The sequence below is a fragment of the Paroedura picta genome, chromosome 4 (assembly GCF_049243985.1).
Source record: "Paroedura picta isolate Pp20150507F chromosome 4, Ppicta_v3.0, whole genome shotgun sequence".
NCBI classification, from domain to species: Eukaryota; Metazoa; Chordata; class Lepidosauria; order Squamata; family Gekkonidae; genus Paroedura; species Paroedura picta.
In genome coordinates, this window is record NC_135372.1 from 131,084,973 (window position 1) to 131,102,754 (window position 17,782).

Sequence of the window (17,782 nt, forward strand, 5' to 3'; positions counted from 1 at the left end):
TAATTCAGATGACCATCAGGTATACTACTGTGGACAAGAATCTCGCAGAAGAAATGGAGTAGCCTTCATAATCAATAAGAGAGTAGGAAAAGCAGTCTTGGGATACAATCCCCAAAATGACAGAATGATCTCAGTTCGAATCCAAGGCAAACCATTCAACATCACAGTGATCCAGGTCTATGCCCCAACCACTGCTGCTGAAGAGGATGAAGTTGATCAGTTCTATGAAGCCCTACAACACCTTCTAGAAGCAACACCAAAAAATGATGTGCTTATCATCATGGGGGATTGGAATGCTAAAGTAGGAAGCCAAAAGATAACTGGGATAACAGGCAAGTTTGGCCTTGGAGTACAAAATGAAGCAGGGCACAGGCTGGTAGAATTTTGTCAAGAGAATACAATGGTCATAGCAAACACTCTTTTCCAACAACCCAAGAGACGACTCTACACATGGACATCACCAGACGGTCAACACAGAAATCAGATTGACTATGTGCTCTGCAGCCAAAGATGGAAAAGTTCTATCCAGTCAATAAAAACAAGACCAGGAGCTGATTGTGGTTCAGATCATGAGCTTCTTGTTGCAAAATTTAGGCTTAAATTGAAGAAAGTAGGGAAAAGCACTAGGCCACTCAGGTATGAACTAAATCATATCCCCGACGAATACACAGTAGAGGTGACAAATAGATTTAAGGAATTAGATCTGATAGACAGAGTGCCTGAAGAACTATGGACTGAGGTTCGCAACATTGTACAAGAGGTAGCAACTAAAACCATCCCAAAGAAAAAGAAATGCAAGAAATCAAAATGGCTGTCTGAGGAAGCTTTACAAATAGCTAAGGAGAGAAGGGAAGTGAAAGGCAAGGGAGAAAGAGAAAGATACACCCAATTGAATGCAGAATTTCAGAGAAAAGCTAGAAGAGATAAGAATGCCTTCTTAAATGAACAGTGCAAACAAATAGAAGAAAACAATAGAATGGGGAGGACCAGAGATCTTTTCAAGAAAATTGGAGATATGAAGAGAACGTTTCATGCAAAGTTGGGTATGATAAGGGACCAAAATGGTAGGGACCTCACAGAAGCAGAAGAGATTAAACAAAGGTGGCAAAATTATACAGAACAACTATACAAGAGCGAGCTTAACATCCCTGATGACCACAGTGGGGTAGTTACTGACCTGGAGCCAGACATCCTGGAATGTGAAGTCAAATGGGCCTTAGGAAGTCTGAGCAACAATAAAGCTAGTGGTGGTGACAGCATTCCAGTTGAACTATTCAAAATCTTAAAAGACGATGCAGTAAAAGTGCTACACTCAATATGCCAGCAAATTTGGAAAACTCAACAATGGCCACAGGATTGGAAAAGGTCAGTTTACATTCCAATCCCAAAGAAGGGCAATGCCAAAGAATGTTCAAACTACCGCACCATTGCACTAATTTCTCATGCTAGCAAAGTTATGCTCAAAATCCTACAAGCTAGGCTCCAGCAATATGTGGACCGAGAACTTCCAGAAGTACAGGCAGGATTTCGAAGAGGCAGAGGAACTAGAGATCAAATTGCCAACATACGCTGGATCATGGAGAAAGCTAGGGAGTACCAGAAGAACGTCTACTTCTGCTTCATTGACTATGCTAAAGCCTTTGATTGTGTGGAGCACAACAAATTGTGGCAAGTTCTTAAAGAGATGGGAATACCAGAGCATCTTATTTGTCTCTTGAGAAATTTATATGCAGGTCAAGAAGCAACAGTGAGAACTGAACATGGAATCACTGACTGGTTCAAAATTGAGAAAGGAGTTCGGCAAGGCTGTATACTGTCGCCTTGCCTATTTAACTTGTATGCAGAGCACATCATGAGAAATGCGGGATTAGAGGAGTCACAAATTGGGATCAAGATTGCAGGGAGAAATATCAACAACCTCAGATATGCAGATGATACCACTCTAATGGCAGAAACTGAAGAGGAACTAAAGAGCCTGTTGATGCGGGTGAAGGAGGAGAGTGCAAAAGTTGGCTTGAAACTCAACATCAAGAAAACAAAGATCATGGCATCCGGCCCTCTCAATTCCTGGCAAATAGATGGGGAAGAAATGGAGATAGTGACAGATTTTATTTTCCTGGGCTCCAAGATCACTGCAGATGGGGACTGCAGCAAAGAAATTAAAAGACGCTTGCTCCTGGGGAGGAAAGCTATGGCAAATCTAGACAGCATCCTAAAAAGCAGAGACATCACCCTGCCAACAAAAGTGCGTTTAGTCAAGGCTATGGTATTCCCAGTCGCAATGTATGGCTGCGAAAGTTGGACCATAAGGAAGGCCGAGCGTCAAAGAATTGAGGCTTTTGAACTCTGGTGCTGGAGAAGACTCTTGCGAGTCCCTTGGACTGCAAGGCGAACAAACCGGTCAGTCCTAGAGGAGATCAACCCTGACTGCTCTTTAGAAGGCCAGATCCTGAAGATGAAACTCAAATACTTTGGCCACCTCATGAGAAGGAAGGACTCCCTGGAGAAGAGCCTAATGCTGGGAGCGATCGAGGGCAAAAGAAGAAGGGGACGACAGAGAATGAGGTGGCTGGATGGAGTCACTGAAGCAGTAGGTGCAAACTTAAATGGACTCCGGGGAATGGTGGAGGACAGGAAGGCCTGGAGGATCATTGTCCATGGGGTCGCGATGGGTCGGACACGACTTCGCACATAACAACAACAACAATCGTTTACCTCCATGCCCAACTGACCCATGCCCATGTATTGTCTCCATTAAAAGGACAGGAAAACCCCCTCCCCAGCCATTTGACAACCTCATTCCAAGCACTGCTACATCTTCTAAGTGCTTTAAAAGGTTTGACTTTGTTGAAGGTTGCACCGTTGGAAGACTTAATTAGGCCCAATTCTCACAATATGGCCATTAGATCCTGTTTGAGGGTGATCTTGCTAGTAGCATTCCTTCTACAATCTATTTGATGCTGTCAGCTGGTTTAGTGGAACTGAAAAACAAAATGTAAACAAATTCCAATCCCAGTTCTTATGCCTGGATCCAGAGGAGACTGAGCAAAGGGCTCCTTGATGGAAAAACAGTCAGTCCTGCATGTTTCCCTTTTAGCTTGTGCATTGATCATGATTTGGGGAAAGGCATGAACCCCATGGAAATTAATAGTACTTCCAAAGCAAACGTAATTCAGATCAACCTCAGATCAGCCTGTATTTAGATTTTTCTGACCAACAAAGTATTCTTCCTTGTGGTTAATCTCATAAAGACTTTAAATCAAAATATAAAGCTAAAGGAAGCAGAGATATGATATACTGCATTTATCGGGGTGCCTTCCATGGGCCAGAAATGATCTTGAATGAAACTAAATGGGCTGAATTCTGAACATATGACAGCATTAGGCCTCATCCCATCTGGTCTGATCTCATCAGGATTTGGGAAGTTGGGAATCTGGCCCAAATGGATGAGATGAAGACCACCATTTTGTTCCACAGGTTTTGTTACAAGTCCCAGGCTTATGCAACCTCAATTTGCATAAGTGCAAGGAAGGGAATAAGGAGTTGAAGCCTTCAACCTCCACTCAGTTAAACTACTTAAAAATGTGTTCTTGGCTTTGTTGTATGCATTTTAAGGAAACAAATGTCCTTGGTGTTGGTACCTTTCTGTCATGAACCCCGATTCATGCCCCATCTTTCACCGGCATTCTCCCCGCCACTCCCGGGAGGTTGTCATAAAGCCATACATCGCCTCTTAGTTCCTGTCCTCCCTTGCATGCCAAAGTGTCTCCCTGCTGGGCCACCTTATCTCTTCCTGCTCTCACTGACCTGCAAGAATCTGTGAAGTCTCAACACATGTAATATTTCAGATCAAAGTGCAGGCCAGAAGGCCTGTCTGAAAACCATTGTATTTCCCACCTTATAAATCCCTCTTCCCCCATCCCTTATAAGGACCCCTGTATAAGTAACCCCATGTGGCTATTGATCCTTTGTTTCTCCCAAAGTGTTTGTTCATGGAACTTTGCATTAGTCTGTTGAATAAAGGCTTTCCTTTGGATTACACCACAATTGTGATCTCGGGAGTTTCCTTTGCAACGGACTTTCCTGAGTGTCTTCTGCCTGGTTCCCAACACTTTCAATGCCATGCCAAAGAATTTCCCACCTGTCTCTTGTGGCACTACTTCATTGGTATCCAGCTGCCCTGATACTGCTGTGCAAGTCTTTCCTCGGGGGTACAATGTGCAACAATGCTCCTGAGTCACTAAAGGAGAGGTTATGCAGGGGACACATAGACTATAACTGTCTCAACAAAAATAGAGTCCAATAGCACCAACTCAGATCTATTCAAGGTGTGAGTTTTCGAGTGCAGGCACTCTTCCTCAGGCTAAATGGAACAAGGATCATAAGTGTACAGGTAGAAGGCAAAAGTAAATTGTGGCAAATTACTAAACTGTGTCATAATATCCAAATTAAACCATATGATGCCATGTGATAATTCTTTGCTAAAACAGCTAATCAGTCCTTTTGACTTCAGTTGGGCCCATTATGCACGGCCGCCGAAACGGCGATTTCGGGTCACATGGAAAACGCGGAGGGGGAAGACGCGACGCATACCGGTTATACACGGGGCGGGGCGCGACGGCGGCAAAACCCAGAGTAACCGATTATGCACGCGCCGATCCGGGCGCCGCTTCTGGTTGCGCCCCGCTCACCCGGAAGCTGCGCTTTCTTCCGCGTTTCACTGACGCGGCTTTTTCGGTGGCATGCACCGAAGCTGCAGCCGGTTGCAGCCGGCTCCGTGCGTTATCCGTGATTTTAGTCGCCGCCATTCCACCCCGAATGTGCGCTAAAACCCCCGTGCATAATGGATCTTGTAGTTCACAAAAATGGATAAATAAAACTGTCCATGTTAGTAATCAATGGCAGACACTTTCCCAGTTGTGAACAGAAATAATTAAAAGACAAAAGTTGCTTGCCACATCCGTCTCCACCCAAGCATGGAAGCACCCCTACAAGTGACAAGCTGTGCTGGCAACTATCTTGTCCTGAGACCAGAGAGTTAAATTCAAAATTATATTACATATTACTAACATTACATTACAATCACATTGTCCCAAATAAAATAAAAAGAAGGGATTGTAAGGAATGTGGATATAAGAGTTGAATGAGGTTAGCATGCATCGTGAGATAAAAGGAAACCTATGTCCTTGTTGAGTCCAGGGTACGCCATTGTTTTGAGTGTTGTAATAACTTGCATTCCCCAATTGAATAGAACAGTTTCTACTCTACTTTGCCCCCACTTACTGCAACGCCACTCACTGTAGCCAGCATTTGAGAATCTCAGTTGTACACAACGGCTTTATCCCAGAATTTTTGCTTCAGTAACCATCACTTCTTGGAAAGATGGGATTCTCGTTCCGAAAATTACCTCTTCCCCATCCATTGGATTACAGAGTTTAAGAAACAAGCAGGTAGCAATCTGTTATGCATTTTAATTCTGTGAGACCGAAACAAAAGGCCTTCTGAAGAAGAGGAATATTGAGAAAACTAGTTACCATCTCGAACGTAACAGGCTATTTGAAAAGTGTATAGAAATTAAAACAAATAGAATTAAAAACAAAAGAGTAAACGTGTTACAAAAGAAATCAATGCTTGGGGAGTACAAAGGGGTCCGGTAACAAATTCAGATGGCTCTGGAACAAAGGCAGGGAATTAGTTATTGACGGAAGACCCAGTCTGGAGTCAAGTGTCAGCCTCCATAAATAGAGACGAGATTTGTTCTGCTAAACCACCCGGCAGAGACTATTCCAGCCTCTCGCCTTCCAACCTAGAAGCAAACACTCATAAACGGTTAGCTCAGCTTTTGAATACAAGAATGGTACAATGTTAAAAGTTGGACTTCATATTTCAGCAAAGCGTTTCAAGGTTAAACAAACCGTATTGTGGGGACAGTGAATTACAGTGAGGCTCTAGCGGAAATTCAGCTTGCATACGGAAAGCTTGCCTTGCCTGCCAGCGGAACAATTCCCATCTCTCGGAGACAAGCGACCCTCCAGGGAAGGACGAGGTTTAAATGTAGAACAAAAAACTAAATAAATTGCAGAATTAGGTTAAGAACCAAAGATTCATGTGCAAATATTTCTGTGGGGGTGACCTCTCCCCCCCCCCCCAGTGAGTCTTCCTTAGTCACCTTTTTTGGACCTTATTTGCTACCTGGGTGTAAACTGCACGGAGCTTTTATTCCAACTCCAGATTGATTCAGTCCCTGCCCTCTACACAGAATGCGATTTCTGTTTGGATTTTGGGCGATTTAAATTTTCCTTCTGCAGCAAGAAGGATTGATCCGGAGTGACCCTGCCTTTATTGTGCGATATCTCAGATTGCTTTTAATCCTGAATATCCAGCTTGGGAAAGAAAGCTCCATGGTAGAGAATCTCTGATAGGCTACACCTGGTCATGTGACATGCTTGCCTTAAAGGAGAAGCCCCTGATTTCTCTCAACTTCTGTCGGTCCTGGATTTTTCCTCCCCCCTCTGCCTTTTTCGATTCTCTCCCCCTCCCCTCCAAGAAAAGAAAGAGTCTCCCTGCCTGGCTCCTCTCCCTCCCCCTTCAAGAAAAGAAAGAGGCTTGGCTCCCCCCCCCACCTTCTGAGCCTCCCTAACCACGTGCAGAAGACTTTCCTGTTTCAATGGGGGGGGGGAGAGGAAGACCCGAGTTCAAAGCGATCTGAATTCAACAGGATTGACAATGGAATAAATTAAGTAAGTGCAGACTCTGCCCTGGTCAGGGATTCCTTCTTTCCCCATTTCCCTTGTTTGAATAAGCTTCTTCTTTCTTAATGATGTGATCCCAACCAATCAGGGATCACATGGCCCTCATTAGTTAGCCAATCAGGTTTGGCTATCTGGTATCACAAATTGTAAGTCAAAGGGAGGGCAGAAAGCAGCGCTGTGATTTTGAATGGGTCACAGGAAAGGAATAATAAAACAATACTTTCATCCCTATTCATGATCTTTCTGAAAAATCAGCAGAAGATGGAATGGTGTTCAGAGAGAAGAATGCATGAAAATCTGGGTGAAAATTGGCTACTCATTTTGACCCTACAAAGTTTTCTGCCCCTTCTTCACACCCCCTGAATAATCACAAGGCTGACCAGGTTTGTATAGATTTCTTTATAACAGATGGTAGCAAAAAGATACCTCCAGTATCAGAACCAGTCATGGGTGTACCGTATTCATTCATGGAATGAATAGTCAAGAACTTCTTTACACGGTGGTTAAGAAGAGGAATTTGAAGCCAGAGGATGTAGTGATGGCCACAATAATAAACACCTTTAAAGGAGAATTAGTTTCATGGGGAATAGGATTATTAGTGTCTACTAGCCATGGTGACTAAGGGGAACCTACATGTTCAAAGGCAGTCAATACCTGAATCATAATGCTAGGTGGCAACTTCAGAAGATGTCGGTCTTTATGCACTGTTATTGGCCATCCAGAGGAACTGGTTGGCCATAAGATGCTGGACTAGATGGACCACTGGTCTGATGCAGCAGGGCTCTTGCATTAAGAAACAGTGGAAAGAAATTTTCGAAAGACATTAGCAATGTACAAGTGTGTCATTTTTAAAATTTCTTTTACTTTTTGTGCATGGTTAGGACAACCTAACAACCTGAGTGATGGTCCCAATGAGTTTTTCTTGAAGAATAGAAAGTTGAAACTGTGTATCCCATATCCAATGAGCCTCTTGTGGCGCAGAGTGGTAAGGCAGCAGACAAGCTGTCTGAAGCTCTGCCCATGAGGCTGGCAGTTCAATCCCAGCAGCCGGCTCAAGGTTAACTCAGCCTTCCATCCTTCCGGGGTTGGTAAAATGAGTACCCAGCTTGCTGCTGGGGGGTAAACGGTAATGACTGGGAAAGGCACTGACAAACCACCCCGTATTGAATCTGCCATGAAAACGCTAGAGGGCGTCACCCCAAGGGTCAGACATGACCCGGTGCTTGCACAGGAGATACCTTTACCTTCACCTTATCCCATATCCAGCGCTAATCTTGGAATTAATTCAACATCCAGCAGTCTACTCTGGTGCTCTGTTGAAGTGGAATGAAACTCTTTGTGCTTGGACAAACCTTTCAGAGTGGAACCAAGTCTTCAAGTTATCCTTGCTCTCAAATGGCCTCTGCCCATGGACACATGACCACATTCACCTTGGCTGGAATGAATGTTGCTGAAAATTAAGTCCTGAAGATTAGTAAAACGTGTGCTTTTTCAATCCAATGACATGCCACCTCTCCAAATGTCATGCTTCCTTGAAGAAGTCTTTTTTTAAAAATCCAACATATATTGAGTGAAACAACCTCTGTGGAAAAAAAAAATCAAGCAGAGTTGGCAAGGCATTATCTTGAGACTGGTGTGAAAAATTGCAAACCGAGTTTCAGAGAGTGGGGGGAAAAAAGTACGTTTTGCTGGCTAAGTGGCTTTCTTGTTTGGAAAACACAACAGAGGCAAGAAAGGAAGAGAAAACAACCTTCAAATAACATTAGGTGTTCTCTGCTTCTGGTTGTTGCTTAATGCAAGCAGCTTGTGGGAGGGTATTTGAAGAGGGGCTTCCGTTCAGTGGCAGAACACCAGCTGGCCATGCAAAAAGTCATAGGTTCTATCCTTTGCATCTCCAGTGGAAAAGATCAGGTGATAGCTGATGTGAAAGACCGCTGCCTGAGACCCCAGAAAGATGCTGCCAGAGTGAACAGTACTGACCGCAATGGACCAATGGTCTGATTCGGCATAACATAATTCATCTTTCAGCATCAACTTTCATCATTGCTTAAGGAGATGCAATAAAGATACTTTTCCTTTAGCCTTTCTTAATTGCACTCCCAAGACTTAGGTTTGGCCACAGGATTTGTTGTTTCTTTTGCTTTGCTGATCCAGCATAGGACAGCTTGATTTATGGCCATTTATGTAATCAAAGAAGTTGGTGCTTATTCCTGGTGATTTGTATCCATGAAGGGCTTTCCCACTGCAGTCCACCAAGCCCTACAAAATTTTGTTCCTGGGGATTAGCAGACAATGAAGAACAAGGTATTGTTGAAGTGGGGATCAGCACTGGGAGAGGGGAATCAGTGGAAACCACTGTCCGTTTTCCAAAGACAGAAGTACCCTTAAGTAAACAAGGTCCAGGGGAGCTAATTATTAAGAGTGTAGGACAGGGGTAGTCAACCTGTGGTCCTCTAGATGTCCATGGACTACAGTTCCCATGAGCCCCTGCCAGCAATTGCTCATGGGAATTGTTGTCCATGGACATCTGGAGGACCACAAGTTGACTACCCCTGGTGTAGGAGATCCAGATTGAAATGCCCATGCTGCTGTGGATGTTCAATGAGTGGTCCTTGGCTTGTGATTTATCTCCAGCAGTGAGCCCCCCACCCCTTCCCAGTCTCCCACCCATGAAACATTGAGGAGCGTGGGGAAATTGGCCAGGAAATGGCCTCAGTAGAGATGTGGTAAAAAACATTCAGCTAGAAATTATGCCTAATGTAATTAGATGATGATGTTCTTCCTCTGTCTTTATCCTTCCTTTCCCCTTGTTATTTTTATGCAATTGATTTATATCCTGCTTTTCATTAGCAAGGTCCTCAAAGTGGTTTACAAATTCAAAAATGGCAAAAAGTCTTCCGATCCCCTCCCACATTTCCAGTAGAGCTTTGCTACATGACACAACTCTGCACTTGCTCATCCATCATGCAGTGTGTATAACTGGGTTTTCCACCATTTTGGAAGAGCTTAAAGAAAGCCCTGAGCTTTGAACATCAATACGTCTCTCAACACAGTTGCACAAATGGACGTTTCACATGCACAGAAGAGTATTTGCTTCATAGATTACTGCACTACATCCCATCAGTCAGTCTCCAAAGCAGCTTACAGGAGGTTTTCCAGCTGCAGCTGGAAACTTACCAGGATAAATTTGGAAGGGTGGGAAAGGTCTGGTGGTCTTCTGTCACTTCTGGGGCAAAACCCAGCACAGCGTAAATGATTAAACGCCAGCTCCTAAGCCAGCGAAAAAGATCTTTCTGATACATAGAATGAATGAATATGTGTTGCTACTGGTGTTTTGGGGTTTTTAAAAAACAATTTTTAAAGGGAAGCACGAACACAACAGTTAATTGGCTGTTCTGTTTGATTGATGGCCAGGGGCGGGAGGAAGCACGGAAAAATACTGCCTCCTTTGTTGCGATTTTGGTGAGACCGGAAACTTGTTAGTTACCAGAACAGCGATAGTGGGAGAGCCTTTTTTTCCATAGAACCAGCTGTGTGCATTACCGAGACCTGCCGCTTTTGCTTGCAGCGCTTTTCAATAGCGCTCAGATTTAGTGACATTGCCTGTTGTGCAGAATGGCCCCCAGATTGCTCCAAATTCTATGCTTAAACAATAGAATTTTGGGTGAATCCTAAATTAATGCTCCAATGAAATGATGGTACTTCCAGATCTGATCTGGAAGTGAACTTGCATGTCACCTCTATGAAGTGATGCTTATGAAGTGACAGGAGGGCATGGGGGAATTAAGCCTAGTAGGTCTCCTATTATATTATACTGGGTATAATACTAAGTATTATATTATACCTAGCACCCCAGCTCCCAATATATTAAAACACAACTAGAATTCAGGTTAAGATGAAAGATGGCTCTGGGATCATCTACTGATGATGTCTAAGAAATATATGGGAGTTTCTTCGGTTTTCTTTTGGTGAAGAAACAAACTGGGGGCACGTCATCTCCTCAACCTTCTGATGTGGCTTCCAATGTTGCTGTTGACCATAGAGCAGTGGTTCCCAAGCTTTTTATCACCGGGGACCGGTCAACGCTTGACAATTTTACTGAGGCCTGGGAGGGTAGTATTTGCCAAAGGACGTCACCGCCGCCTGTGCCCCTGCTCCACTTGCTTTCCTGCTGGCGCCCTTGACTTTCCGCCGCCCACTGGGGGGCGCTGCCAGCAGCAGCTGCGCAGTGCCATGCCGAGGGGGAACCCCAGCCATGACGGCTGCTGGAAAGCACCAAAGGTGAGCCAGCGGCAGAGTGGCAGGGCAGCCTCTGAGGCAACAGCTGGGGAGGAGGACGAGGAGGACGAGGAGGACCCATTGCCTGGTACTGACTGATCCATGGACTGGTACCAGTCCCCAGACCGGGGGTTGGGGACCACTGCCTTAAAGGACACAGTGGGACCAGGCTAGATAGCCACTCTAGGAAGTATGGTTCCATGTGTTGGTTTCGCACAGCAGATTTTCTAGTTGTTGCGTCTAGCTCACTCTTACCAGAACCTGAGATTTTTTAATGTCCCAGAAGTCAAGTTTTGAAGAGTCGGGTATCTCCTATGCCATTCCATTGTTGAATTTAGAAAAGCATTTTCTTGGGTGTCCCCCTTGGTCAAAATGTAGATCATAAGTTCTGCAAGAAGATCAGCCTTTTTGCTTTTATTATTCTGTAAGGTCGCACGTACAGTTACATTGCTGTATAAATAATAAACAGGATATATCACAAAGGGAAAGAAGGGAAGTTTACCTTTAAAAACATTAAGTCTCCCTTTTAAAAAATTGCCTGGGTTTCACTTTTTTGTTAGAAAGTGTCACTGTCTGTAACACAACATCTGCAGCCAGATTTGTTTGCCTAATGCCAGCTTTTCAACAGAGCTGCACGGGTGACAAAACATGTGACATTTTGTTAGACATGTCCTCATTATTCCCAATTGCAAAAAGGGTTTCACACTTGAAAAATGGTACTTTTTAACCTTTCCAAACTTTTTTAAAAAACCTAAAATAAAAAGCCTTATTGTTGATTTATCTTGATACTTTCCCTCTGTTTGGAGAAATACAATAGCCCAGAGATTTAGATCAAAGAAATTCTGAGTAATGGAACTTGGGGGGGGGGGGGCACATCAAAATGAAAGGGACAATAATTTGTTTTCAGATCTGATCATACTATTTTCATGTTAATTTTGATGCTTTTCCGAGTCTTTTCTTTCCTTCTTAAGTACGTTTCTTATTTTTTTTTAATCTTGATTTAGACAATATCAGTAATTAAGCCTTGCACGAAAAATTGTTAAACAAAAATGCTCATTGTTTGTACATTCACTGAAGTCCTAAGGAACTGCTGAATTGCAGTATGCAACTTCGTAATTCTGCAATTAAAACATAAGGTGGCATAGTTTTTGCAAGGTGCGCCTGTCGAATTCTTAGAAACTCCAGATAGACAAAATCCATTAAGGACAAGGACACGGAAGTTCCTCTGCTGGGCTTTGAAAGCCCTTGCCTGTAACACTGGCAGTCTTCAAGCAGTGGCTGGACAGACACTTTTCATGGATGCTTTAGGCTGATTCTGCATTGAGCAGGGGGTTGGGCTAAATAGCTGGTAAGGCCCTTTCCTACTCTACGGTTCTATAATTTAGGAGAATTTCTGGGTAGCTGATAGATCAAGCTTTCTCAACTAGAGTTTTGTGAAACTCTGGGGTTTCTTGACACCCCCAGAAGGGTTTCCTAAATTGCTGGGAGTTAATTAATTTTTTATATATTTTAAAAATTTGTTAAACATGCTATGGTCATATATGGTCAGATTGACCTGCCCTCCCTAATGGCCAATGATTGGCCTGGTGGGGGTGGGAAGGGGAGGGGCCCCCGATGGGCATGTACACAGCTCTGCTTCCCAACCATATTCTGTACCATCACACCAGTTCTGGGGTTTCTCAAAGCCTGAAGAATTTTTCAGGGATTTCTCAATGAAAAAAATGTTGAGAAAGGCTGTGATAGACCATACTGGGCTAGATAAATGAATGATCTACTGCATAGCAGTTTCATATATGTATTGCATAGCAGTAGGCAGGATGCTGAATTAGATGCAGCACCCATTACTTGGAGGAAGGACAGGGGATGTGCATGCTGAAATTTCAGCCTGAATCATTCAGATGCTGCCTTGCAGATCACACATTAGTAGGCACGAAGGAGTAATGGTCTAACTCCGGATAAAACTGCTAAGTATATGTAAACACCTCACCACCATCTGTTCCCTGATTTCTGCTGATTTCCCCTTTACGATTTGTCTTGCATTTATAGCCAATAGAATGAAAATGGGACCATCAGTGATAGTTGACTCCTAAATATTTGGATAAAAGATATACATCTTATCCTTGGCACAGCTGGTTCTACAATCATCCAATGGTAGATTTTCTTAATCTTTATTTATTCATTTCTCCCCCACCACCTTCCTCTCCAAATGGGGCCCCAGAGCAGCTGACATCACTCTCCTGAGAGAGCATGATTGAACCATGACTCTCGGGTGTCCATGGCAGCGAACTTCTATGTGGGAATTTGAACCTGGGTGCCCAGAGGCTGGAATGGCGGCCTTAAGCACCATATCACACTGGTTCTTCATATATCCATGGGCCGTGAAAATACAGAATATAACAAAGGGGAAAGACAAACATTGATTTTGAAATTGTTGTTCCTCTAGTGCCAGAAACATTTCTGCTAAGTTACATTCCAGCGACCCCCAAAAGGCTCCAGGTTTGTTTGTTTATTTTTTTAGATATAATAACAGCAACTAGATTGGTATATTAGGTGTGAAGTCGCGTCCGACCCATCGCGACCCCATGGACAATGATTCTCCAGGCCTTCCTGTCCTCTACCATTCCCCGGAGTCTGTTTAAGTTTGCACCGACTGCTTCAGTGACTCCATCCAGCCACCTCATTCTCGTCGTCCCCTTCTTCTTTTGCCCTCAATCACTCCCAGCATTAAGCTCTTCTCCAGGGAGTCCTTCCTTCTCATGAGGTGGCCAAAGTATTTGAGTTTCATCTTCAGGATCTGGCCTTCTAAGGAGCAGTCAGGGCTGATCTCCTCTAGGACTGACCGGTTTGTTCGCCTTGCAGTCCAAGGGACTCACAAGAGTCTTCTCCAGCACCAGAGTTCAAAAGCCTCAATTCTTTGACGCTCGGCCTTCCTTATGGTCCAACTTTCGCAGCCATACATTGGTATATGCCCGATACCAAAAGCAGGATACGGTACTGAAATATCAGGATAAGATAGAAAAAAAAATTAAAATATAACCAATCCAGACCCCTAATAGCAGGTAAAAGGTGCAAGCTGTCCGTCCTGAAGGCATGTCCAGCCGCCTTGATGCCCACACCGATAACAGGGTCCCCAAAGAGCAGATGGAGAAGTGTGGTTTTCTTTACCACCTTGCAGCCCAGCCACTTTGCTGAGCGCACTCCCACACCAGCCCCACCAGTGGCACCGCAGAAGAGGGCGTGGACTCAGATGTGGGGGCATGCAGCACCCCCCCCTCAGAACCTCAGTTCTCACATCAATGGAGCAGAGGTGCTCTGGGAATGGAAAGATGGCCAATCTGCTCTGGGCTCTGCCATTCCAGCCCCAGAGCAATCAGTGCCCTGAGACTGTCATTCCAAACCCATTCCACATTCATTACTTCCACATGTGGTCAAGTGGTAGCCAGGTCTTGCAATGGAAACCATGTGGCATTGACACTGAGGACCCCTCAGTCTAATTTTCACAGATGTCTACCCCCGGGTGATAGGAAGCCCTCCCCCCCACACTCTTTCTAGAGCAGACACACAGTTATGAACTTCATTCGTTCACTCTGTGTTCAGCCTTTCTCCCTCAAGTGGTTGACAATGACATCTTTATTCTCGCCTCTGTTTTAGGATCCCACAACCCTGTGAGGTAGGTTAGCTGGAGAGTGTGCATCTGGCAGTGCATGGTTGCCCCTTTGGGTCAAGCCTCCAAAGAACCCAAACCTTTTAGGGTTCCGAGATGGGAGAGGCCATCCACAGAGCATGGACTTAACTCTCCTCCTTGGATGTTAGCGATAAGTGCTCACCCTGTTGTGCCAAGTCCCCTCTCTGTGCTTTTCCCATCCACAAAGTGCCTCGCTGTTCACTCCCATGGAAGAAACTTGTCCTTTCCTTGCTTAGCATGAAGTCTCTCATATTGCGCTGCTGCAGTTGGCACCCAGCAAATGCTTAGAAGGAGAAGAAGAAGAAGGAGAAGGGGAAGGGGAAGGGGAAGGGGAAGGGGAAGGGGAAGGGGAAGGGGAAGCTCAACTCTTCTGACCGGGCAGTGATATCAGGGCTCTCTCACCCTCACCCACCCCACAGGGTGTCTGTTGTGGGGAGAGGAATGGGAAGGCGACTGTAAGCCGCTTTGAGCCTCCTTCGGGTAGGGGAAAGTGGAATATAAGAACTAACTCTTCTTCTTCTTCTTCTTCTTCTTCAATCAAAACAGTTTTATCAGTGCCATGGCGAGCCCAAGGTCACCCAGCTGGCTGCATGTGAAGGAGTGCAGAATCGAACCTGGCATGCCAAATTAGAAGTCTGCACTCCTAATCACTACACCAAACTGGCTCTCTCCAAAGCTGACTCCATAGCTCCGGGCCATGCAGAAGTGTCTGCTTCTTCTACCCAGTGACAGGAGCCACGAGGGCCTTCTGCATGGACCCCTGCTGAGCCCTGGAAGCAGCAGAAGCTCAGCACGAGAAAGGTTCCTTCAACAGGTTCTACAGCAAACACTGAAGGGGATGTTAACTGCGATTTGTGGAGGGGTGGGAAGAAGATTCCCATTGGTTGGACATCTTGTTAATTTACTGGAAGCCTGTAGGATTGTCGTTTTTTTTAAGATCACTGCATAGATCAAAGAAGGGAGAGAGTTTCCTGCCCAGGCAAGCATCAGAAAAAGTTCTCGCTTTTTTTTTTTTTTCCTGTTTGTGAATTATTAAGCAGTCCTCAGAGCTGCTGGACAGAATCGGGCAAGAACAACCACACGAGTAATCCTCTCCATTTGCATTCCCGTTTGTAATCTTGTTTGCTTTTGCCTTCCTTTCCAAGGTGCTCGCTGAATGCCAGCTTGCTAGCTGAACTGTGAGTAAACAAGGCAATAGGAACACGGGCAAATCGAATTATTAAGCCTCCTTCCCACCAATATTTGCAAAGCCTTTCTCTCCCCCCGCCCCCCTCCTTAAGCCCTCTTATCACAATAGGCTTTTCGACATCGGGAAATGCAAGAAGCGATGCCCGTTCCCCAGCTCTGGCTTCTGCAGCGAGGTTTCGTGACTCATGCCGATGGTTCGAAGAATCAAAAAGACTTAAGGAAAACGCAACAGAATCAGTGTGCTGACGCCCGCTCCCCCGTCACGGGGTAAGATGCAGGGGGGAAATGTGCCACCAGAAGGAACAGATCCTTTGCTTTCAGAGCAGCATTCGTGTTTTATTTATTTATATTTCAATCATGCCCCTTCTCTTGCCATCTGTGTAAGCCACAAGTGGTGCTCAAAGCGAGAACAAGCAACACACTTGGGAGGGGGGGGGTGATAATAAAGCGCCATCGGGAAGATGTCAGAAAACCATAACAAAGCATTCTCTGTGTGTGCATTAAAGTGCCCTCAAGTCGCTTCCAATTTATGGCTTCCTTATGAATTCGTGTCCTCCGGAATGTCCTCTCGTTAATAGTCCTCCTTAGGTCTTTGCAAACTGAGGGCCGTGGCTTCCTTGACTGAGTCCATCCATCTCATGTTGGGTCTTCCTCTTTTCTTGCTGCCTTCAACTGGCGTTCTTGTCTTTTCCGGTGACTCTTAGAATCATAGAATCATAGAGTTGGGTCCATACTGGCCATCTAGTCCAACCCCCTGCTCAACGCATGATCAGCCCAGAGCATCTTAAAGCATCCAAGAAAAGTGTGTATCCAACCTTTGCTTGAAGACTGCCAGTGAGGGGGAACTCACCACCTCCTTAGGCAGCATATTCCACTGCTGAACTACTCTGACTATGAAATTTGTTTTCCTGATATCTAGCCTATATCGTTGTACTTATAGTTTAAACCAGTGGTCCCCAACCTGCGGGCTGCGGCCCAGTGCTGGGCCGCGAAGGCCATGGCGCCGGGACGCAGCTCCCTCTCCCCGCCCCCCCCCCCGCCGCAGTAAAAAACTTCCCAGGCCGCAAGCTAGCGGCCCGGGAAGCTTCTTACTGCGGGAGGGCGGGCAGAGGGAATCAGGGCCAGCCGCGCCCGCGTGGGTGCGGCCCGATGCACAGGCGTGGGCCGCGGGTGCGGCCCGATGCGTGGGTGCGGCCCGCGAGTCCGGCCCGATACGTGGGCGCGGCCCGCGCGGGCCTCGGGCCGCGCCCCAATGCCCTGCCGGTCCCCAACCTCAGAAAGGTTGGGGACCACTGGTTTAAACCCATTACTTCCTAGATTGTTCTTATATGCTGCTTTTCTCTACCCGAGAGAGTCTCAAAGCAGCTTACAGTCGCCTTCCCTTTCCTCTCCCCACAACAGACACCCTCTTGTTGTCTCAGAATGTGATCAAATGACAAAAGCCTCAGTTTACTCATCTTAGCTGCTTGGGAGGGTTCAGGATTGATCTGTAAGCCACTTATTTCTCCTTTTGGTGGTCCTCCACCACCACATTTCAAATGACACCGCTTTCTTCCTCACAGCTTTCTTGGTTGTCCAAGGCTAGAGGATATAATCCTTTGAAATCGCCAACAGGGATGCACACCAAGAAAAAAAAATGGTACTGTTTGGATTTGAATTCTCAGTATAGGGGTTCGGGTGATTTTGTTGTTGTTAGGTTCGAAGTCATGTCCGACCCATCGGGACCCCATGGGCAATGATCCTCCAGGCCTTCCTGTCCTCTACCATTCCCCAGAGTCCATTTCAGTTTGCACCGACTGCTTCAGTGATTCCATCCAGCCACCTCATTCTCTGTCGTCCCTTTCTTCTTTTGCCCTCGATCGCTCCCAGCATTAGGCTC